This window comes from Triturus cristatus, chromosome 4_2 (assembly GCF_964204655.1).
Source record: "Triturus cristatus chromosome 4_2, aTriCri1.1, whole genome shotgun sequence".
NCBI classification, from domain to species: domain Eukaryota; kingdom Metazoa; phylum Chordata; class Amphibia; order Caudata; family Salamandridae; genus Triturus; species Triturus cristatus.
In genome coordinates this window covers 9,472,113-9,497,657 of record NC_140586.1, presented here as the reverse complement: position 1 = coordinate 9,497,657, position 25,545 = coordinate 9,472,113, and the positions used below count along the sequence as shown (strand labels likewise).

Genomic DNA, 25,545 nt, shown 5'->3' with positions numbered 1-25,545 from the left:
CGGCTGAGTTGGAGTACAGCCTGGTACAGAGGCGCAACTAGAGCCAAATTTCGGGGGGGGCTGAGCAAAAATTTCGGGGGGGGCTGAACTTTAAGCAATTGGCAGAGTGGAGCTGCAGGGGCTCTTAGAAGGGGTGAAACAACAGCAAGGCCTCGTTAACATGCAAATGGTCGTTTAAAGACCTGTGAAGTGCTCGGGTGCGGCTGCTTTTTTGCCCGGGAAGGTGTCTCATCCCGGGCTGCCGCACACGACGGGGGGGGGGGGGGGCTGAAGCCCTTTGAGTCCAATGGGTGTTGCGCGCCTGGCCTGGTACCATGGGGCCCTATACGTAGTAGAGAACACCATACGCTATTTGCGCCCCCCAGGCAGACCTTTAAATTTTCTAGAGGAATATACTGGAAAAAGTATGCTAGCCTTGAAGCCACCATGGGATCAAAACTTAACTCAAGCTCAGACTCTACCCCCCTTAACTCCCCCCCCCCCCCCCCCCAATATAGCACCAGTCACCTGATAGTACGTCCTCGCCCCACACAGGGGGAGCAGCAGTCGGGGGACGCAATGAGGAGAAGAGAGGAGAAGATCCCGGAATGCTGAACCAGCAGCCGTGCAGCCCCCACTGGGTCACAACACCTTCGGCAATAATTCCAGCACTTCGTGTGGAATGGGCAAAACTAAACAGAGAGCGGAAAGAAACACCCACCGAGGAAGCAACAGATGCGGCTATCAGGGAAGCAGCCGGGGAATCAGGGCCCCCAACCACCGGCACAACGCATCCGTGGCATCCCATCACAGCCTCAGCTGCAGCGGCAGCCGCAGCCGCAGCCGCTCAGCCCGACCAGCCCCGCCCACATCCGTGCGAGAAGCCACGAGGGAGGCGGCAGCGAGGTGAGCCACGGCTGGTCCGAGGCACAAAAGCACAGAGGTATGGAAATCTACAATGTCTTGTGTTCGTCGGTATATTCTCTGGGTTATTTTCCGAGTCAGTAATTAGTTCGCTTAATTAGGTCACATGGTGTAACTACACGGTCACGTGGTTGAGAGAGCGTGAGTGCGAGCAGTAGCAGCGGAGCCGGATCGAGCGGAGACAAACAGACGACCAGAGATGACCACGGAGCACAGAACGGAGAGCGACGAACGGTGAGCGGTTTGTGGGCACGGGCACGAACGGCGCCTGATTCTAAAGGCCCCCCTCCCCCCTCAGCTCGGCCAAACTCCGCTCAACTAAACTTGACTTGATTGTTAGGTGAAAGAGCCCCTCCTGTAGGACTGCTGGAGGCAAGCGCGGCTGCCGTTTAGCAGGCGGCTGCAGCAAACGTGAGCCCGTGGCGACTTGCGGAGGTGGCCTGACTAGACCAGCTGCAGCCAGCAACTCAGCCTCGAGAGCCCCGCACCAGCTCCCTACCACCTCACCATAACCATCTCTTTTCCATCACAATCCCCTTCATTTCGTCACTTCATCCCCGGCCCAGCCATCCACTTCAGACACTTCAATTTCATCCCTGATGTTCCACAGATTACTATCACCAGTATTACTATCTGCAAACCCAAAAGAAGACCGGGAGCAGGAGCTCAGGTGATACCCAGGCTGTTCCTCAGTTGTCCCCCGGCAGCCCAGCTTGCCCAGCACCCACCAAACCCGGCTGGCCAGGTGGGATATTCAATCATTTAAATTGTAAAATAAGTACAGCCTTTTGCAACCTACAAGACTCAAGATCCTTTTAACAACAAACCATCCGGAAGACGGGCAGCCCCTCTCACCAGCAAAAGAACCCTAAGAATGAGATTGGGGCGAGTGAGGAAGGCTCCAACAAGGCCCATTAAAAAAAGCACAAAGAAGAAGGCTACCCCCTAATGCTTGGCTATATCCACAGTGGCCCTCACGCACCCCCAATCACCAGAAACTCTAAAACCAGACTTTGACTCAGGGCATGAATCTCAATTCAGGCAACCCTTGCTGCAAGCCCAATCCTTTAAACCCCCCCCCCCCCCCCCCCTGCTACACCAGGCTGTAGGGGGTGCAGCCGCGGCCCAGGACACCAGATCAACGAAGTGCCGAAATCGGGCCCTTCAGAACTCATAAAACCAACGACAAAAAAGACTTCATTGAGGGACTACTTTAGGAATTCAGCACCAGCGATAGCCTTGAAGAAAAAATCCAGTCCCTCAGATAAGTTTCAGGCTCCCTCTCCTACAATCGCAGCGGCAGTGTCGCATCAAATTTCGGTTCAGCCCATGATCCACGTGGTCGCCGGTGGGTCTGACAGCTTGTCGCCATCAAGCCCCCAGCAATGACAGAATTCTTTCTTATAGATGCCCTTGACGACAGTCGTTCACACCAGGCCTCCGGTCCATTACCTCCTGACCTATAGACAGACCAAGTCAAACAGGCTACTTCTCAAGTTACCATCTCTAAAGACGCCTCTTTGCCAACTTTTCAGTCTGCCCAGAACCCAAGTCAGTTTTCGCCAATCGCACTAAAACTCCCAATCCCAACCTTACCCGATTATCAAAAAGGAGAACTAAAGTTCTGTCACCACAAGTCATGACCCACCCATGCGCCCACCTCAGCAACTTCAAACTGTCGCATTCAGAAAGCTCTTCAGATGCTGCTGACCAAGGTGATCAAATGGTCAACCCAGAGGGGCCCTATGAGAATATAAATCTCACTCCTTTAGACTTATCCTTCTTCATCAACGAACCTAAAAAACCTACCGCCCAGGAAAACCCTTCATCAATCGACCTTAACGACCTTTGGTCACAATTACTGCAAACCCTTCAAACTACGGCTGCAGCATTAACCTACCATTCAGACAAAATGGACCTGCAGGTGCACCTTTTAAACACACTTGCGGTGTATACTGCCGGGATGGAGCAAACACTTGAGGCGCTCCACTCACTCGTCATAAAAGCCCAATCCCAAGTCCAACTGGTTCAATCAGTATGCAGCTGAAATCATTGCTTCTTTATTATTTTTACCTCAATTTCTTTCCTTAGTAATAACTGAAATTAAGAAGCTTCCAGTGCCGGGGCCACCCGATTCTTCATTCCAGGCTCTCAGCTAGGTTCAGGAACCTGCTCCTGCGGAAGTGCAACCCAGACCTTTTTTTTCCCCCCCATCCTAAGGAGCCAGCAGATTTCAAAGCTGTAGGAGAGTAGGATCTGCACTTATCTTGCCCCCACTTTTTATCTGATGTTAACACTGTTTTCTGGCTATAGTCAGGCTATGTCCCTGATAATCAGAGCCCGGTCTCTCTGTTCTCTCTAAACAACTTGGAGTGCATATTAGATGCACTAGTGATTGGATACTGTGGCAGCCTATGATCCCCTAGTATATGGTACCCTAGGTACCAAGGGCATAGGTACTTCACAGGCCTACCAGGGGCTGAAGCATGTATTATGCCACCCCTGGGAAGCAGACTAAATCTGACAACACAGGCCTGCTAGTGCAGCCTGGGTGAGGTAGTGTTAGCACTCCTCACTGAGGTATAGGTTCCTATATCACACCATACACACACATATAAACCTATCAGTCACCCCTATGGCAGGCCCTATCAATCCTGAGGGCAGGGTGCTTGGTTTACAATGTGAGGGGGTGCCTCTGCCTGAGCAGGGCCCCTCTGCAGCTGGCAGAGTCTATTCCCTGTGGCTGTTTGTGGATGCGGTTAAACCATATACTCTTAAGTGCATTATAACCTCCCGGTTAATGCTAACTTTGGAATGACTGCATCAAAACATGTCGTGTTTGGTGTCAAACATCTTGGAATCATACCCCCACACCAGTAACTGGTGTCGGAGTATGATCCCACCCTTCTAGAGGGGATGACATGTACCAACTGTAGTAAAACGACAAATCTGAAAGAGCCCTGGCATCACAAAATGGATGCCACCAGCACAGACACTGGGCTGCCCTCCTGCTGCTGACAAACTCGCCGTGGAGGAGGCCCAACAAAAGGCATCCTGTCACAGGGAGGTGTCACCACCTTCCAGACAGGATTTAGTGTATTGGAGCTGGGTGGGTACACTCTTAGAGTGCTTTGAAGTCCTGCACTGGGGGAGCAGTAGGCTCCTCTGTGCATATGCCAGCTCAAACCGGTTGAGGGGCTACCAGCCCCTGCTCTGGTGCGAAGCTGGACAAAGGGAAGTGGGTGTAACCACCCACCCCCCCTGACCCTCCTAGAGGGGTGGTCATAGAGCTAGTCCCTCCCTTTCTTTCACTATAAGATAGGTACACCTTGCCATTGCAAGTTAGATATCCCTGGACGACACTTTACAAGAAGAATCCTGGTCACTCGACGTTCCACTACCTTTGGAAGATGGAGGAATCTCCCTGGGAGTCAAGGAGTGACTCCCCTGCTTGGCAGGCACCAAAACTTGAAACAACGGTCGCAAACTTTCCCGCTACCGCTGGAGTCCGAAGTCCCTGCTACCCCAGAAGTGGATTTCCTGACCTCTCGTCGGCCATTTTGAGTCCCCAGCAAAGCTGTGGCATCTGGACCCCACGAGTGACGAAGAACTGCAATACCTGGAAACCGTGCACTATTGTTGAGTGCAACCCCTTCACGACGTTCAACAATCTTGTGCTTTGGACCATTGGTGGCCCAAGCCTCCAGCAGGTTTTGCAGCAAAAATCAGAGGCCTACCACGTCCCCAGTGACCGTGGGCTCCTGTGAAGCATTTCCTCAAGAGGCGTCTTCGCAATCCCTTGCCCGTTGGCTAGTGAGCCCCCCGAAGACTTTCTTATCAACTAAAAGGGCTCCCCTGGTTGCTCCAGGCCTGCCCTCACTTACCCTCGCTGGGTAAGTCCCTCAGACCTTGCTGGTCTGCACCATCGACTCTTCACGGGACGTGCTTTTGCCAAGGCTTGTTGGCTCCAATCCGGTTGCCGACACTGCCATCAACTGCAGACGTCGTGGGACACTCCGAATCCAGCTGCTGGTCATCGTCGATCTCTCCTGGACCTCGTGAGCGAAGAGTCAAAACACCATCGACGACCTGAAATCACCCGACATCCGTGGGCATCCATCTTCCTGGCCCCGGGTCACTGGCAAGTGACTGAACACTGTCCCTTCAATTTTCAGGTCTTCTACATCTTGAATCCAGCCTTGGATTCCACAAGACACTTCTTCAGCCGCCGCAAGCAGCAAGTCTTCTTTGGTCTCCATAGAAAACAGCGACGCGACCCGACACCAAAAGAAAGACACCTATGCACCCGGCTTCCCTGTGTGAGGTAACTCGTGTACTCCGGTGCCCTAGTGTGTGTTGGCCCTCGAATTACTTACCTTGTAAGTGGCTTGCTTGTGGACTTCCTCGAAGTACCCTAAAACTTTAAAAATCTAACCGCAACTTGCTCCATTATAATCAATAGGGAACCTGCGTCTGTGTTCTCACACTGCACGCGTCTCCCGTGGGGCTGTTACTTACCTGCTATCACTGCAGTCGTGAAGCCCCAGCGATTCTACAGGCCCTAGGCCTTGTAATTTTGCAAGTCGACTTTCCTAACCCATTTTTTTAGTATATGGTCTGGTACGCCCCTAGGGCCCCAGCCATATTTGTGTTTAACTTATTGAGAAACGTTGATATTTGAATGTGTTCTTGGCTTCTAATCTCATAAAGAGATTAGTAGAGTGGGTCTAGAAATAAATTCATATATATTTGATATATATACCTGTGTGGTGTCCTTTCATTTGGTAATTCAAGAGATTATAAGGTAAAACAATCTGCTTTACCTTCCTCTGAGACTTAGCCTGAAGGCTGCTCTCCACAGCTACGACTAGGATAGCTTTCTTTAAAAGGTTTTCTTAAACCTATCTACCATAAGAGTCGAATTGGACTGGTGCAAGGTGGCCACTATAACTAGTGACCAGCATATGCCAGGCCAACTTCTCACAAAAGTAATTCCCACCGAACCATCTTACCATCACAACATGCATCGGTTTTCGAAACGGGAAACAAAAAGACAGCGGAAGAGCCGCAACAAACATAATGGAAAGCAAAATCTCTAGTGCTAGTTCTTTCCCAAAGATCAATTCAGAACCACTATGGGAACAGCCTACCATGTCAGGAGCAAACCTGAGCTCACAATTAATAGCACACTCACCAGTGTCTCAAACGGAACTCACAATTGAACAGTCGCATAGCAGGGCCATCTCAAAATATACAGCTCTCCTTGCAGCTATCCACCCAAGCAACATCTGGATTTAAGAAATTTCCAACAGAGGCGTCAGCAACCGTCAATGGGCAACCGGGAACGGCAAATTCCCAAACGCTACTTTAACACCAGCGCCATTCGCCCATCAACAGTGGGGGTCAACAACCCAGCCCCGCAGTGCACAGTTAAAGAGCTTGATGACTCGAATGCGCTAAGCTCATCAAGTGACCAACAGTTGTTGGCCACGTGCAAAAGATCCCCCGCCTTACCTTCAATTACCCATCATCGAGAATTGTCTCTTCCATTGCCCACTACATGGACAACTAAGCAGGTCCCCGAAGAAATTCCAAAGCACCCAAAGTTGTTAACCATTGATGAGGTCTCTACGCAAGCGACTAATAGCCCCGGCACCAAACTGCAGCTAACCCTGAAATACGTTTCCAGAGGCTCTTATGAAATTCTTAATCGAGGGAACATTCTAAGACTTTACAAAATGCTTAAATCCAGGGATGATTTGAAATCAAAACACATAATTGCCATTGAATTCATACCAATCATAGGCACCCAAGCGGGTGAAGTGACCCAAATCACACTAGCGTCTCCAGCAAATCGAGAACTGGTTCAGTCAAAAACCGATCAATTTAAAAACTGGGGCATAATAAGAACAATGCCCAGTGTCCCCCGTTACCCATCAATACTAGAAAACAATCAGGTTCATGCTCTTAGCGTAACTTCGGCTCCTTTTTCTGTATTAAAGTCAGCAAGAAGCCGTTCGTCAGCAGCAACCCCAGAGTATATAACTAATCAGCAAAATCCTGAAAGGGTAAATTGGTCATGGCTACCAGGAGCTTTATCCAGAAGCCGGAACGAGTGAAATACCGCCAATCACGGTCTAATAATATGTTCCTGGAATATCAACGGATTCTGGCAGAAAAATCAATCTGCAGCTATCCTTGGCTTTTTAAAGGAACATGACATTATTTTCTTATAGGAAACCTGGGCAGTAGACAGTATCCCCATCGAAGGCTACCTGGAATTTACGTCCCTTGCCTCAAGGCAGTCTAAGTTCGGCAGGACGAGCGGCGGCCTCACGATCTATGCATCAACCAAACCCTCCCAAAGCATCAAGCAGATAAAATTTGACGTAGATTGGGTCTCCGGAATAGTGTTGGGAGGCCCACCCACTGATAGCCAGTTGCGCCTTCTCAATGTCTATATCTCTCTGCGTACCATCAAGAAAAAAATCCAAAATGGATTGTTTGACCAACATTGTTTGCAACCTACTAAGCGAGCACGGCAGAGTACCTAGCATAATTTCAGGAGATTGCAACACCAACCTCTATTGTAACCCTTCCGAGGACATAGAGGTTGCTTCCAATTGTTCCCCCACACCTCGCTTCACAATCGACTCCCGCAGGAAATAGACTATCGAAACTAGGGGAGTATGCAGTCATCCAGCTCAGCAGCGTAGGATTCACTGTATTGAATGGGCGCTTTCAAACCGATAATCCTTCCGCCTGGACATGATCAGATGGTTGAATCCACTCATTTTTTGACTTTTCTTTACGGAGTAGGGCAAATACTTCCTCTGATTGAGAGTTATTACATCGCACCACAAAGTGAGAGCGACCATCGGCCTCAAATTATAACTCTATCCGCCAACACCCCATGTCATCAGGAACTTGCCCATACTCATTCAGGTTGTCATACAGCGAATTTAAGGTGAATGAAATGGTCGGATAGCGCGGCTCTCCCTTTGATGGAAAAATGTAGAGCTCTACTACACTCATTACCGGACAAAGATTCTTCTGTTATCACGGGCTGGGTTAGTTTCATAAACCAACTATTCGAAGAAGTTCCACCTAAGAGGAGCACCCAGCAACAAGCATTCCAATTTCGCATCTCATCAGCCACAAAAAAACTAAAGGCACACAGAAACCGAGCCCTCCGTTTGTCAAGGAAGAGCTCAGGAAATAAAACTATATTCAACAACTACAAGGAAGCCCAAGCAGCTTTTAAGTTCGCAATACATAGGGATAAACAAGCAGCCTCAGATCAGTTTTGGCTGAAGCTTATTCATGAAAGTAAGAATCCCAATGCAAACCAATTCTGGTCTCTTGTAAACAGGGGCTTACGAGGCGGAAGCAGCCACGGTAGTGCAAACATCACTGCAGACGAATGGAGCAAGTTTTTTATAATCTCATTTTAGTGACTGCAACTATAGGGACGACCATCCCAATTCACTCAGTCCAGCCAACCCCGTGACACCATCTCCGGAAGTTAAGAGCCTAAGTCGACCCGGCCTCAACCCCCCAGTTAATAACGCTATAGAAGAATTAACAAATGAGGCCCATGCGAAAAACAATGATTTACTGACGGAGATCATAGTGACATCAGATGAACTAAAAAACAAGATCTTACGCTCAATAAGGAAAGCCAGGGCTGAAAGAGCCCCAGGGCCAAACGGTCTTCCTCAGGCCGTGTTCAAATCAGATGTTCAACTATGGTCAGCTTACCTGGCCCCCCTGTTTCTCCACTGCAGGTTAAATAATACTATTCCAGAGTCCTGGAAAGATGCGATCATTCACCCAATTTATAAAAGCAGGAAGAGAAAAGATCCTAATAATTATCGAATGATAGCACTCCGACAGAGTCCAAATATTATGCAAGCATTTTATTGGAAGGTTGTTGGCCTGGGCTGACAAAACAAAGTGCCTCTCATTTAATCAGACGGGCTTCGTGGCCAACTCCGGCACTACAACAAATGTACTCACCCTAACCGTCCTAATAGAGAAAGCGGCAGTTCAACAAACTCAACTTCATTGCTGCTTTGTTGATTTTAAAGCGGCCTTCGATCAAGTGCCTCTGGGCCTGCTGTGGCAAAAACTTGAGTCCTTGGGCCATACCTCCAGCCCTCATACACGCTAATAGCTCAACTCCATTCAGAAACATGTATTTGAATCAAGTTGGGTGAAGGCTTCCATGTTTCCCGGAAGATTGGAACCAAAAGAGGTGTCAAACAAGGCTGCGTGCTGGCCCTACTCCTTTTTAACTTGTTCATATCGGACTTATCCCCAATACTTGATAGTGTTAACTGCCACCCCCCTCAACTAGATGGAACCCACATCAGTAATCTGCTATAAGCCGATGACCTGGTGCTATTAAGCCACACAAAAGTAGGCCCACAGAGGCTACTTGTTGAGCTGCTTCCCTATACCACAAGAAACTCTTTAGAGCTGAATTTGTTAAAAACAAAAACAATTTCTTTTGGGCAGCAAAAGAGGCCATGCGGAGGGTGGTACTTCAGTAACGTAAAGTTTGAATCAACACCCTACTACAAATATCTGGGAGTCTTTGACACCAGATGTTCATTCGTTAAGCAGAAAGAAGTGTTAAGGGCCAAAACTTTGTCACTAGAAGCCGCTGCTGCGAAACTGTCGAAACAACTACTTGGCCCAAGCCTAACTCCTATGCTGAGGGTGATAAAGGCGAAGATAACCAATCCCCTGTCGTATGGACACGAGATCATGAAGGGCACAAGAAGCAGTTTACTAAATAAATTAACAATAAAAAAATGTAAACGCGCGTTCCGCCTGCCAAGATCAGCTTCGCCAGCCCAAGTTCAACTCGAACTAGACCTAATAGACCACCATGGCGTAGAGGCTGGTGCAGTCATAAAGTTTTGCAACAGACTGCGCTATGCCCAGGAAGGCTCCCTGGAGGCTAGACTTTGTCAGGAAATATTGAAAAGCCACACTAGCCATAAATATCAGTATCACCTGGATTACAGCCTACAATTACTTGAAGTCAAGGAATTCTGTGGAACAAACCCCTCACAGCCGGAGCTAAAGGTAGCCATCAAGAAGAGCGTCCGGCTGTGGTACTTTCATTCAGACAGGGCAATACTGTCAAAAAGGAAACACGCTTGGGCAGCGATTTCCAATTTTAAACTAGGCGTCGAGTCACCCTATTTATCAAGCATGTTTGCACTTTATTGGAAACTAAAGTTTATAGCTCTGAGGATGGGTGAATGGCCTTTTTTTAAAGAACCTTTCTGAATGGCGCCGTTCCGGCAACAGTATTAAATGCAGGATGTGCTGCTATCACTCCGAAGCAATGGAGCACATAGTTTGTGTATGCCCCGCAAGGCTTATAGTCAGGCAAGCTTTATTGTGGGAAAAATGGAACGGCTAGGAGTACGATCATGCCGCCAAGCCATAAAGCCGCCTTAAATCCATTTAACACGAAGCTGAACATTGGCTTCACCAAATTTGTTAATAAGGCGGCAAAAATGTTGGGAGATACCAGTGCCGCTAATCTCCCTCACCCCAGCAGTGCTGCATTCTGTTCATAGGCTCAATTACCGAACCCCTGACTGCTAACAACTGCCGATTTGAACCTGGCTTCCTAGCTGAACATTAATTGCTTATAAGGCTTTAGGGAGTTTGAGGAAAAAAAACAGTTTTGTAGTTTTTTATTCAGTTGTCTTTTATACAAACTAATCAAATGAGTTTTAAATTGTAATGGTTTTAAGTAATCAAACAATATAAGTGCCAGAGGGACATCTATTGGTCACTTGGTGTAATTGTACCATGATATGTGCCATTAGGACATCTATTGGCCACTTGTTCTTACTGCACCGTGCTATGTGCCACAGGGACATCAATAGTCACCTGTTGTAACTGCACCATACTATGTGCCACAGGAATGTTGGTGACTTGGTGTAACTACACCATGATATGTGCCACTGGGGCAACTATTGGTCACTTGGTATAACTGCGCCATGTTTTGCACCATTGGGACATCTAAAGGTCACTTTGTGTAACAGCTCCATAATATGTACAACAGGGACATCTATTGGTTACTTGCTGTAAATGCACCATTTTATGTGCCACAGTGACATCTTTTGGTCACCTGGTTTAACTGCACCATGCTTTGTGCGGTAGGGACATCTATTGGTCACTTGGTGTAATGGCACCATGCTATGTTCCACAATAACATCTATTGATCACCTGTTGTAACTGCAATATGATGTGTCCCATAGGGACATCTATTGGCCAATTGGTGTAACTGCACCATGCTTTATGCCCTCGAGACATCTAGTGGTCACTTAGTGTAACTGCACTACGATATGTGCCAAAGGGATATCTATTGGTCACTTTGTGTAACTGCACCATGCTTAGTGCCACAGGGACATCTATTGGTCACTCGGTGTAGCTGCAACATGGTGAGCGCCACAGGGACATTTATTGGTCACACGGTCTAACAGCAACTTGACATGTGCCATAGGGACATCTATAGGTCACTTGCTATAACTGTACCATGCCATGTGCAACCGGGACATCTATTGGTCACTTGGTGTAACCACACCGTGCTATGTGCCACAGGGGCATATATTGGTCACCTGTTGTAACTGCACCATGCTATTCGCCACAGGCACATCTACTAGTCACTTGGTGTAATGGCACCATGATATGTGCCACAGGGATATCTGTTGGTTACTTGGTGTAACTGCACCATGCCTTGTGCCATATGAACATCTATTGGTCACCTGGTATAACTGCACCATGCTATGTGCCCTACGGACATCTATTCGTCACTTGGCGTAACTGCACCATGCCTTGTACTATAGGGAAATCTATTCGTCACCTGGTGTAACTGCACCATGCTATGTGCCCAGGGACATCTATTGGTCACATGGTGTAACATTGCCATGCTATGTGCCCAGGGACATCTATTGGTCACTTGGTGTAACTGCACCATAATATGTGCCACTTAGGCAACTATTGGTCACTAGGTATAGCTGCACCATTGGGACATCTATTGGTCACTTTGTGTAACAGCTCCATGCTATGTGCCATAGGGACATCTACTGGTAACTTGGTGTAAGTGCACCATTTTATGTGCCACAGTGACATCTATTGGTCACTTGGTGTAACTGCACCGTGCTTTGTGCGGTAGGGACATTTGGTGTAACGGCACCATGCTATGTTGCACAGGGAGATCTATTGGTCACCTGTTGTAACTGCAATATGCTGTATGGCATGGAGACATCTATTGGTTATAGGAGAGTAGGATCTGCTTCACATGGGTACTCCCACTTTTTGCTGGTGTTTCACTGTTTTTCGACCTTAGTCTGGCTGTGGCCTTGCTAATCAGGACCCCAGCCTAGCTGCTTCCTCTCTAAAATGGTTTCCATGTACATTAGGTAAATCTCTAATTGGATTCTGGAGTGCCTTATAAGTCCCTAGTATATAGTATACTATGTACCCAGGCCATAGGTACCTCAGAGGCCTACCAGGGGCTGTAGCATGTATTATGCAACCCCTGGGAAGCACTCCAAAATGACACCACAGGTCTGCTACGGCAGCCTGGGTTAGGTGGTGCATGCACCCCTTACTGTGGTATAGGCTACCTATATCACTACCATTGAACACACATATAGAACCTATAAGTCACTCCTATGGCAGGCCTTAATCCTGAAGGCAAAGTGCTTGGTTTTTATGTGAGAGGGTGCCCCTGCATGAGCAGAGCCCCTCTGCAGCGTTCGGAGTACCTCCTCTGATGCTGTTTGTGGTGCAGCCTGACCATATACACTTAAGTGCATTATAACCTTGCGGTAAATGCTAACTTTGGGATGGCTGCACGGAAACATGTCGTGTTTGGTGTCAAACACTTTGGAATACTACCCCCAGCCAGTTCTGGCGGCGGGGGTAGCATTCCACCCTTCTAGAGGGAGAGACATGTTCACACTGGTCTACCCGGTAAGGACTTTCTAGAGCCCTGCCATCACAAAATGGATGCCACTGCCACAGACACGGGTCTGGCCTCATGCTGCTGAGCAAAACTCCAGCAGGAGAGGCCTGGACAATAGGTTACCTGTCCCAGGGAGGTGTAACCACCTCCCCAGACAGGCAGATGTGTATTGGGGCTGGGCGGGAGCACTCTCTGGTGCTTTGAAGTCCTGCACTGGGGGTACACTTGGTGTCCCTGTGCATAGTCCAGTTCAAACCGGTTGCAGGGGCTATGTGCCCCTGCTCTGGCGCAATTCTGGACAAAAGAAATGGGTGTAACCACCCCTCTTTCCAAACCCTCCCATAGGTGGGTCCCCAGAGTATGTCCAACCCCCTATCTTAGTATAAGTATAGGAACCCAGTCCTTGAGACTTTACATTACCCTAGACGAAACTCTGCAACATATATCCTGGGCCTTCGACTTTCTATTTCAACTAGAAGACGAAGAAATCTCACTTGGGGACACCAAAGGAGGAACTGTACAGTCTGCAACTCTGAAGCTCCCGCCAGACGCCAAAGTCTTTGCATCACCAGAGGTGGATTTCCAGACTTCCCCATGGCTACCCTGAGTCCACAACAAAGCTGAGGCCCTTGGCTATCGTGGGTGACGTGAAACCGTGACCCCTGGACACCGTGAACTTTTGCCGGTACATCATCTTTCTGGTCTTCCTCAAAGTTGTGCTTTGGGCTCCGAGTAGCCCCAGCCTTGGACACCTACTGCACCAAAGATCTCTGGCCTCCACTCCACGAGTGACCCGTGGGCCAGTTTCCAGTGCGACTGCTCGAGGCTCCTTCGCGATCGCTAGCCCGTTGGCTAGTGGGTCCCCACGAAGGCAACTCCTCTTCTGCTTGGGCTTTCCTGGTTGCTCAAGACGTGCCCTGACTTACCCTCGCCGGGCGAGTCCCCCAGACCTTGTTGGTCTACACAGACGTCTTTCTTCTATTGCCACTTGTCTTGCCAAGGCTTGTTGGGTCCATTCTGGTCGCCGACACCACAGCACTAGACAGACTTCGTGCGACAGCTCGAATCCAGCTCCTGGTCATCGTCGACACCTCCTGGACCTCGTGGCTGAAGAGTCAAGACACCCGTCAACTCACCTGAAGCACCCACCATCTGTGGGCATTGGACTTTCGTGCCCCTGGTCACTGGTAAGTGACCCAGACTCTGTCCCCTCTGCTTTCAGGCTCCTTCTAGCCTCGATCCAGGCTTGGATCTCTTCGGACACTTCTCCTCTTCACGGCAGCAGCACTTCTTTGCCAGCTTCCATTGAAAACAACGCCGCGACCTGACACCAAAAGACACCTATGCACCCGGCTTCCGTGGGTGAGGAAACTAGTACTCCGGTGCTCCAGTGGGTGTTGGCCCTAGACACCTCTAAGTCCAAAAGGGGTCGCTTGTAGTCATCCTCTAAGTGTCCTTAACTTGTAATTTTCCAACCGTGAATTTCCCGATACAAGTCAACGGCGATTCGCACCTGTGTTCTAACACTGCACGTGTCCCCCGTGGGTCCCCTACGTCACTACCTTGGGTGGTTCCTTGGGGCCCAAACGATTCTAAAGGCTCAAGGCCTTGTCTAGTTCAGTCGTGGTTCTTATACCACTTTTTTGGTATATGTTTTGGTACGCCCCTAGAGCCCAAACGTGTATTTGTGCTTTTACTGTTGAATACTGACTTGTAACTTAAGTACTTCGAACTCCAGCCTCATGAAGAGACTAGAGGGGTGGTTTTTTTCATAAATACATATATTTTGAATATATACCTGGTGTGGTTGTCCTTTCATTTGGTCATTCAGGAGATTATAGACTGGTAAAACAAGCTGCTTTACATTCCTTCAAGACTTAGCCTGAAGGCTGCTCTCCATAGCTACCACTAGGATAGCTTTCAATAAAGGTTGTCTTTAACCTATCACCATAAGGGGTTCTTTGGACGAGTACAGGGTGCCCACTTTAATTAGTGGACAGCATATACCAGGCCAACTTCTCACATTGGTCACTTAGTGTAACTGCACCATGATATGTGCCAAAGGGATATCTATTGGTCACTTTGTGTAAGTGCACCATGCTAAGTGCCACAGGGACATCTATTGGTCACTTGGTGTAACTGCAACATGATATGTGCCACAGGGACATTTGTTGGTCACTTGGTGTAACTGCATCATGGTATGTGCCACAGGGACATCTATTGGTCACTTGGTGTAACTGCAACATAGTATGTGCCACAGGGACATATATTGGTCACATGGTGTAACTGCAACTCGCTATGTGCCATAGGGACATCTATTGTTCATTTAGTATAACTGCACCATCCCATGTGCAACAGGGACATCTATTGGTCACTTGGTGTAACTACACCATGCCATGTGCCACAGACATCTATTGCTCACTTGGTCGTAAAGCACCATGCTTTGTGCAATACGTACATCTATTGGTCACCTGGTGTAAGTGCACCATGCTTAGTGCTATAGGGTCTTCTATTGGTCACTAGGTGTAACTGCACCATGCTATGTGCCACAGAGACATCCATTGGTCACATGGTGTAGCTGCACCATGCTTTGTGCCACAGAGAAATCTATTGGTCACCTGGTGTAACTGCACTATGTGCCATAGGGACATCTATTTGTCACTTGGTGTTACTGCTCCATGATATGTGCCACAGGGACATCAATTGGTCACATGGTGTAACCGCAAAATGATATATGCCACAAGGACATATACTGGTCACCTGGTGTAAGTGCACCATGCCTAGTGCCACAGGGACATCTATTGGTCACCTGGCATAAGTACACTAAAATGTGAACAACCGGTACGTCTATTGTTCACTTTGTGTAACTGCACCATGCTAAGTGCCCTAGGGACATCTATTGGTCACCTGGTGTAACTGCACCATCCTATGTGCCACAGGGACTTCAATTGGTCATTTGGTGTAACTTCACCATAACATGTGCCACAGGGATGACAATTGATCACTTGCTGTAACTGCACCATGTCATGTCACACATAGGCATCTATTGGTCGCTTGGTCTAACTGCACCACACTTTGTGCAATAGGAACAACTATTGGTCACCTGGTGTAACTGCACCATGCTGAGTGCCAAAGGGACTCCTATTGGTCACTAGGTGTAACTGGACCACGCTATGTGCCAAAGAGACCTCTATTTGTCACATCATGTAACTGCACCAGGCTTGGTGCCATAGGGCTATCTATTGGTCACTTGGTGTAACTGCACCATGCTTTGTGCCATAGGGACATCTATTGGTCACCTTGTGTAAGTGACCCATGATATGTGCCACAAGGATGTCTATTGGTCACTAAGAGTAACTACACCATACTATGTGCCAAAGTGACATCAATTGGTCACTTGGTGGAACTGCACCATGCTGTGTGCCACAGGGACAACCATTGGTCACTTGGTGTAACTGCACCACACTTTGTGCAATAGGGACATATATTGCTCACCTGGTGTAACTGCACCATGCTTAGTGCCATAGGGACTCCTATTGGTCACTAGATGTAACTGCACCATGCCATGTGCCACAGAGACATCTATTGGTTACATGGTGTAACTGCGCCATGCTTTGTGCCACAGAGCCATCTATTGGTCAACTGGTGTAAATGCACCATGCATTGTGCCACAGCAAAATCTATTGGTTATTTAGTGTAACTGCACCATGCTATGTGCCACAGGGACATCTATTTGTCACTTTGTGTAATTGCACAATGATAAGTGCCATAAACATCTATTGGTCACTTGGTGTAACTACACCATACTATATGCCACAGGGACATCTACTAGTCACTTGATGTAGCTGCCCATGCTTTGTGCCACAGGGACATCTATTGGTCACTTGGTTTTAACAGCACCATACTATTTGCTGCCGGGACATCTATTGGTCATTTGATGTAACTATACTATGATATGTACCACAGGGACATCTATTAGTCACTTGGTGTAACTGCACCATACTATGTGCCATAGGAACAGTTATTGGTCCTTTGTGTAACTGCACCATACTATGTGCCACAGGGACATCTATTGGTCACCTGGTGTAACCCCCCATGACATGTGCCAAAGGGACATTTATTGGTCACTTGGAGTAACTGCACCATACTTTGTGCCATGGGGACATTTATTGGTGACATGGTGTACCTGCACCATGATATGTGCCACAGGGACATCAATTGGTCACCTGGTGTAACTGCAATATGCTATGTGACACAGGGACATCTATTGGTCACCTGGTGTAGGTGCTCCATGCAGATAGCCGTAGGAACATATTTTGGTCACCTCGTATAAGTGCACCAAGATATGTGTCACAGGGACATCTATTGGTCACTTGATGTAAGTGCACCATGCTTTGTGCCATAGGGACATCTATTGGTCACTTGGTGTAACTGCACCATGAGATGAGCCAAAGGGACGTGTATTGATAACTTAGTGTAACTGTAATATGATGTATGTCACAGGGACATCTATTGGTCACTTGGTGTAGCTGCCCATGCTTTGTGCCATAGGGATATCTACTGGTCACTTGGTTTTAACACCACCATGCTATGTGCCACAGGGACATCTAATGGTCACTTGGTGTAACTATTCCATGATATGTACCACAGGGGCATCTATTGGTCACTTGGTGTAACTGCACCATACTATGTGTCATAGGAAGTTATTGGTCACTTCACATAACTGCACCATACTATGTGCCATAGAGACATCTATTGGTCACCTGGTGTAACTGCACCATGATATGTGCCAAAGCGACATTTATTGGTCACTTGGGGTAACTACACCATACTTTGTGCCATTCGGACATCTATTGGTGACGTGCTGTAACTGCACCATTATATCTGCCACAGGGACATCGATTGGTCACCTGGTGTAACTCCACTCTGCAATGTGCCACGGGGAAATCTATTAGTCAGTTGGTGTAACTGCTCCATGATATGTGCCAAAGTGTCATCTCTTGGTAACCTGGGTTAACTGCACCATGCTTTGTGCCATGCAGAAATCTATTGGTGATGTGGTGTAACTGCACCAGGAAATGTGCCAGAGGGACATTTATTGGTCACTTGGAGTAACTGCACAATACTTTGTGCCATGGGGACATTTATTGGTGACGTGGTGTACCTGCACCATGATATGTGCCACAGGAACATCAATTGGTCACCTGGTGTGCCTGCAATATGCTATGTGACACAGGGACATCTATTGGTCACCTGGTGTAGGTGCACCATGCAGATATCCACTGGAACATCTATTGGTCACCTCGAATAAGTGCACCAAGATATGTGTCACAGGGACATCTATTGGTCACTTGGTATAACTGCACCATGCTCTGTGCCATAGCGACATCTATTGGTCACTTTGTGTAAATGCACCATGCTATGTGCTACAGAGACATCTCTTGTTCACTTGGTGTAATTGCACCATGCTTTGTGACACAGGGACATCAATTCATAACTTGGTGTAACTACACCATGCTATGTGCCACAGGGACATCTATTGGTCACTTGGTGTAATTGCACAATGATATGTGCCACAGGGACATCTATTGGTCACTTGGTGTAACTGCACCATTATATGAGCCACAGGGACATCTATTGGTAACTTGGTTTAACTGTAATATGCCATGTGTAAGAGGGACATCTATTGCTCACTTGGTGTAACTGCACCATACTATGTGCCAAAGGGTCATCGATTGGTCACTTGGTGTAACTCTACTCTGCAATGTGCCACAGGGAAATCTATTAGTCAGCTGATGTAACTGCTCCATGATATGTGCCAAAGGGTCATCTCTTGGTAACCTGGTTTAACTGCACCATGCTTTGTGCCATATGGAGATCTATTGGTGATGTGGTGTAACTGCACCAGCAAAAAATTTGCCACAAGGGCATCAATTAGTCATCTGGTGTAACTGCAATATGCTATGTGCCACGGGGACATCTATTGGTCACCTGGTGTAGGTGCGCCATGCAGATATGCACAGGAACATCTATTGGTCACCTCGTATAAGTGCACCAAGATATGTGTCACAGGGACATCTATTGGTCAGTTGGTGTAGGAGAGTAGGATCTGCACTTATGTTGCCCCACTTTTCTTTCTGATGTATACACTGGTTTCTGGCTATAGTCTGGCTGGGTCCCTGCTAATCAGAACCGCAGTCTCTCTGTTCTCTCTAAATGACTTGGTGTGCATATTAGATGCACTAGTGATTGGATACTGTGGTACCTTATGAGCCCCTAGTATATGGTACCTTAGGTACCTAGGGCATAGGTACTTCACAGGCCTACCAGGGGCTGAGGCTTGTCTTATGCCACCCCTGGGAAGCATTCTCAATCTGACACCACAGGCCTGCTACTGCAGGCTGTGTGAGGTAGTGTTAGCACTCCTCACTGAGATGTAGGTTTCTATATCTCACCATACACACACATATAAACCTATCAGCCACCCCTATGGCAGGCCCTATCAATCCTGAGGGCAGGGTGCTTGGTTTACAATGTGAGGGGGTGCCTCTGCCTGAGCAGGGCCACTCTGCTGCTGCCAGAGTCTATTCTCCATGGCTGTTTGTGGATGCGGTTAAGCCATATACTCTTAAGTGCATTAAAATGCTAACTTTGGAATGACTGCATCAAAACATGTCGTGTTAGGTGTCAAACAACTTGGAATCATACCCCCACATCAGTCCATGATGTGGGAGCATGATCCCACCCTTCTAGAGGGGACGACATGTAAATGGATAGAAATCCTATAGAGCCCTGGCATCATAAAATGAATGCCACCAGCACAGACACTGGGCTGCCCTCCTGCTGCTGACTGAAACTCACAGTGGAGGAAGCTCAACAAAAGGCATCCTGTCACAGGGAGGTGTCACCACCTTCCAGACAGGATTTAGTGTATTGGGGCTGGGTGGGTGATCTCCTAGAGTGCTTTGAAGTCCTGCACTGGGGGAGCAGTAGGCTCCTCTGTGCATATGCCAGCTCAAACCGGTTCAGGGGCTACCTGTCCCTGCTCTGGCGCAAAACTGGACAAAGGGAAGTGGGTGTAACCACCCCCTCCCCTGACCCTCCTAGAGGAGTGGTCATAGAGCTTATCCCTCCCCTATCTTCACTATAAGATAGCAATCCTTGCCATTGCAAAACAGATAACCCTGGACGACGCTCTACAAAGAATAATCCTGGCCCTTCGACGTTCCACTACCTTTGGAAGACAGAAGAATCAAAAGGAGTGACTCCCCTGCTTGGCAGGCACCAAACACCTTAATCAATGGTTGCAAATTTTCCCGCTCCCGCCGGAGTTCGAGGTCCCTGCTGCCCCGGAAGTGGATTTCCTGACCTCTCGACGGCCATTGTGAGTCCCCAGCAAAGCTGTGGCGAGTGGACCCCATGAGTGAAGAGAAACAGCAATACCCAGGGACCATGCACTATTGTCAAGTGCAAACCCTTCACGACGTCCTACGGACTTGTGCTTTGGACCACTTGTGGCCCAAGCCTCCAGCAGGTTTTGCAGCGAAAATCAGAGGCCTACCCTATCCTGAGTGACCGTGGGCTCCTGTGAAGCATTTCCTAAAGAGGTGTCTTCACGATCACTTGCCCATTGGCTAGTGGGTCCCCCCGAAGACTTTCCTATTGACTCAAAGGGCTCCCCTGGTTGCTCCAGGCCTGCCCTCACTTACCCTTGGTGGGTGAGTCCCTCAGACCTTGCTGGTCTGCACCATCGACTTTCTTCAGTCTACACGAGACTTGCAGTTGCCAAGGCTTGTTGGCTCCAATCCGGTTGCCGACATCGCCATCAGCCGCAGACTTCGTGGCACACTCCGAATCCAGCTGCTGGTCATCGTCAAACTCTCCTGGACCTCGTGAGCGAAGAGTCAAAACTCCATCGACGACCTGAAATCACCCGACATTCGTGGTCAGCCATCTTCCTGGCCACCGGTCACTGGCAAGTGAGTTTGAACACTGTCCCTTCAATTTTCAGGTCTTCTCCATCTTGAATCCAGGCTTGGATTCCACCGGACACTTCTTCAGTCGACGCAAGCAGCATGTCTTCTTTGGTCTCCGTAGAAAACAGCAACGCTACCCGAGACCAAAAGACACCTATGCACTCGGCTTCCCTGGGTGGGGTAACTCGTGCACTCCAGTGCCCTAGTGTGTGTTGGCCCTCGAAGTACTGGCCCTCGAAGTACTTACCTTGTAAGTGGCTGGCTTGTAGACTTCCTCGAAGTACCCTAGAACTTTAAAAATCAAACCGCGACTTGCACCATTATAATCAATAGGGAACCCATGGCTGTGTTCACACACTGCACGCGTCTCCCGTGGGTTCTGTTACTTACCTGCTAACACTGCAGCAGTGAAGCCCCAGCGATGCCCTAGGCCTTGTCATTTTACAAGTCTACATTCTTATACCATTTTTTTAGTATATGGTATGGTACGCCCCTAGGGCCCCAGCCATATTTGTGCTTAATTTATTGTGAAACGTTGACATTTGAATGTGTACCTGGCTTCTAATCTCAAAGAGATTAGTAGTGTGTGTCTAGAAATAAATACATATATATTTGATATATATACCAGTGTGGTGTCCTTTCATTTGGTAATTCAAGAGATTATAAGGTAAAACAAGCTGCTTTACATTCCTCTGAGACTTAGCCTGAAGGCTGCTCTCCACAGCTACCACTAGGATAGCTTTCTTTAAAAGGTTGTCTTAAACCTAGCTACCATAAGAGTCGAATTGGACTGGTGCAAGGTGGCCACTATAACTAGTGACCAGCATATGCCAGGCCAACTTCTCACACTTGGTATTCCTGCACCAGACTTTGTGCCATAGCGACATCTATTGGTCACTTCGTGTAACTGCACCATACTATGTACTACAGAGACATCTCTTGTTCACTTGATGTAATTGCACCATGCTTTGTGACACAGGGATATCAATTCATAACTTGGTGTAACTACACCATGCTATAGGCCACAGGGATATTTATTGGTCACTTGGTCTAATTGCACAATGATATGTGCCACAGGGACATCTATTGGTCACTTGGTGTAACTGCACCATGATATGAACCACAGAGACATCTATTGGTAACTTGGTTTTAACTGTAATATGCCATGTGTCAGAGAGACTTCTATTGCTCACTTGGTGTAACTGCACCATACTATGTGCCACAGGGTCATCTATTGGTCACTTGGTGTAGCTGTACCATGCTATGTGCCACAGAGACATCAATGGGTCACTTTTTGTTACTGCACAATGATATGTGCTACAGGGACATCAATTGGTCACTTGGTGTAACGCCACCATGATATGAAACAAAGAGACATCTATTGGTAACTTGGTGTAACAGCAATATGCTATGTGCCATAGGGACATCTATTGGTCACTTGGTGCAACTGCATCATACTATGTGCCACAGGGTCATCTATTGGTCACTTGGTGTACTATGTGCCACAGGGTCATCTATTGGTCACTTGGTGCAGCTGCCCAGGCTTTGTGTCATAGAGATATCTATATTGGTCACTTGGTTTTAACGGCACCATTCTATGTGCGACAGGGACAGCTATTGGTCACTTGGTGTAGCTACACCATAATATGTGCCACAGGGACATTTATTGGTCACTTTGTGTAACTGCACCAGGATATGTGCCTCAGGGAAATCAATTGGTCACCTGGTGTAACAGCACATTGCTATGTGCCACAGGGACATCTATTGGTCACCTTTTGCAGGTGCTCCATGCAGATAGCCACAGGGACAGCTATTGGTCACCTCGTATAAATGCACCAAGATAGGTGCCACAGGTACATCCATTGGTCACTTGATGTAACTGCACCATGCTTTGTGCCATAGAGACATCTATTGGTCACTTTGTGTAACTGCACCATGCTTTGTGCCATATGCACATCTATTGGTCACTTGGTGTAACTACACCATTCTGTGTGCCACAGGGATATCTATTGGTTAGTTGGTGTACGCGCACAATGCTTTATGCGATAGGGACATCTATTAGTCACCTAGTGTAACTGCAACCATACTTACTGCCATAGGGACATCTAGTGGTCACCTGGTATAACTGCACCATGCTTTGTGACATAGGGACATCTATAGGTGATGTGTTGTAACTGCGCCATGATATGTGTCACAGGGACATAAATTTGTCACTTGGTGTAGCTGCACTATGCTATGTGTCACAGGGATATCTAGTGGTCAGTTGGTGTAACTGCACCATGACATGTGCTACAGGGACATCTCTTGATCACTTAGTTTAACTGCACCATGCTTTGTGCCATAGAGAAATCTATTGGTCACTTGGTATAACGAATTCATGCTATGTGCCACGTGGAGATCAATTGGTCACCTAGTGTAACTGTGATATAATATGAGCCAGAGGGACATCTATTGGTCGCCTGGTGGAGGTGCCCCATGCAGACAGCCACAGGGACATCTATTGGTCACCTTGTATAAGTGCACCAGGACACTTGCTGTAACTGCACCATGCCACGTCCCACAGAGACATCTACTGGTCACTTGGTCTAACTGCACCACTCGTTGTACAATAGGGACATCTATTGGTCACCTGGTGTAACTTCACCATGTTTAGTGCCATAGGGACTCCTACTGGTCACTAGGTGTAACTGCACCATTCTATGTGCCACAGAGACATCTATTGGCCACTTAGTGTAACTGCATCATGCTTAGTGCCATAGGGCCATCCATTGGTCACTTAGTGTAACTGCATCATGCTTAGTGCCATAGGGACATCTATTGGTAACTTGGTGTAACTGCACCATGCTTTGTGCTATAGGGAAAATTATTGGTTACTTGGTTTAACCGCAACAAGCTTTTTACCATAGGGAGATCTATTGGTCACTTGGTGTAACTGCAATATGGTATGTGTTATAGGGATATATATTGGTCACCTGGTGTAAGTGCTCTAGACAGATAGCCACAAGGACATCTATTATTCACCTCGTATAAGTGAAGCAAATATGTGTCACGGAGCCATCTATTGGTTACTTGGTGTAACTGCACCATGTTTTGAGCTATAGGGACATCTATTGGTCACTTGGTGTAACTGCACTATGCTTTGTGCCATAGGGACATATATTGCTCAACTGGTGTAACTGCATCATGCTTAGTGCCATAGGGATGCCTATTAGTCACTAGGTGTAACTGCACCATGCTATGTGCCACAGGGACATCTATTGGCCAAATGGAGTAACTGCACCATGCTTTGTGACACTGGGACATCTATTGGTTATTTGGCATAACTACACCATGATATGAGTCACAGGGACATCTATTGGTAACTTGGTGTAACTGTAATATGCTATTTGACACAGGGACATCTATTGTTCACTTGGTGTACCTGCACCATACTATCTACCACAGGCACATCTAGTGGTCACCTTGTGTTACTGTTATGTGACACAGGGACATTTATTGGCTACTTATTGAAACTGCATCATGCTTTGTGCCACAGTATTTTATTTATTTTACAGATTTATAAAGCGCATGGCTGCCCGTAAGCGTCCCAGCGCTAGAGATAAAGAACCAGGTGCGAGGGAAGCATTACGGGAACAGCCAGGTCTTGAGTGCCCTACGAAATAACAATAGGTTAGACTGGGCACGGATGTCTGGGGGCAATGAATTCCATAATTTGGAAGCATTGTATGCAAAGAGTCGACCTCCAGAACGGGCTTTCTTGATTCTGGGTACAGATGCCAAGCTACAGCATGAAGAACGTAATGTTCTCTTGGTGGTATAGGGGGTGATAAGGTTTTTTAAGATGGGTGGAGCCTTGTCATATAGAATTTTATGTGTCGTGCAAAGTGCCTTAAATTGTATTCTCTCCTGGATCGGCAGCCAGTGCAAAGCGTTCAAGGCAGGTTTGGCTGAACAACGACGATGGGTTCCTGTGAGAAGACGAGCGGCGGTATTTTGCACTATCTGTAGTTTTGATAGTACTTTTTTAGGGGCCCCCAGATAAAGGGCATTGCCGTAGTCCAGGCGGGACAGCACAAGGCCATGAATCAAAAGTTTTTGTGACTGCTTTGGAAGTAATGGCAGGATTTTTCTGGCGGTCCGTAGAAGGCCATGACACACACCAGCCGTTTTTCTTGCTTGGGTGAAAAAATTGAGGCCTTCATCTAGCCATATTCCTAAACTCTTGATTTCTTGTTTCGGATTGGGTGGCGTGCCCATACAGGGCGGCCATAGGGATTTAGGTTGGTAAAGTGACTGATTGCCTAGGACCATTATCTCCGTCTTGTCACTATTAAGTTTGAGGTGTGAGATGTTCATCCATTTGGTTAGGTCGCTAAGGCAATTGTGGAGGTTGGTAAGGGATTGTTCTTGCTGACTTGAAACTACCAACTGGGTATCATCTGCGTACGTTAGAAGCTTGATCCCAAAAGGGGTGACGATTTTCTCCAGCGGGGACATGTAAATATTAAAAAGGGTTGGACTCGGGGACGAGCCCTGAGGGACCCCACAGCTAATGTCAGTAGATCTGGAGGTGAAATTACCATCTGCTACCTGGAAGGACCTATTATTAAGGAAGGATTCCAACCAGGACAGGGCCGTCCCTACAATTCCGAGATCTCTGAGCCT

At 47.7% G+C, this 25,545-nt stretch overlaps 1 long non-coding RNA gene across 1 annotated transcript in view; it reads left to right on the top strand.

Moving 5' to 3' along the window:
* The first annotated feature begins 1,053 nt into the window (after window positions 1–1,053).
* Window positions 1,054–25,545, top strand: part of LOC146832809 (uncharacterized) — a 225,595-nt gene continuing 201,103 nt past the window's right edge. The window contains exon 1 of the long non-coding RNA XR_014960453.1: window positions 1,054–1,137. This is a non-coding gene — a long non-coding RNA (uncharacterized LOC146832809). The remainder of the gene's footprint in view (window positions 1,138–25,545) is intronic.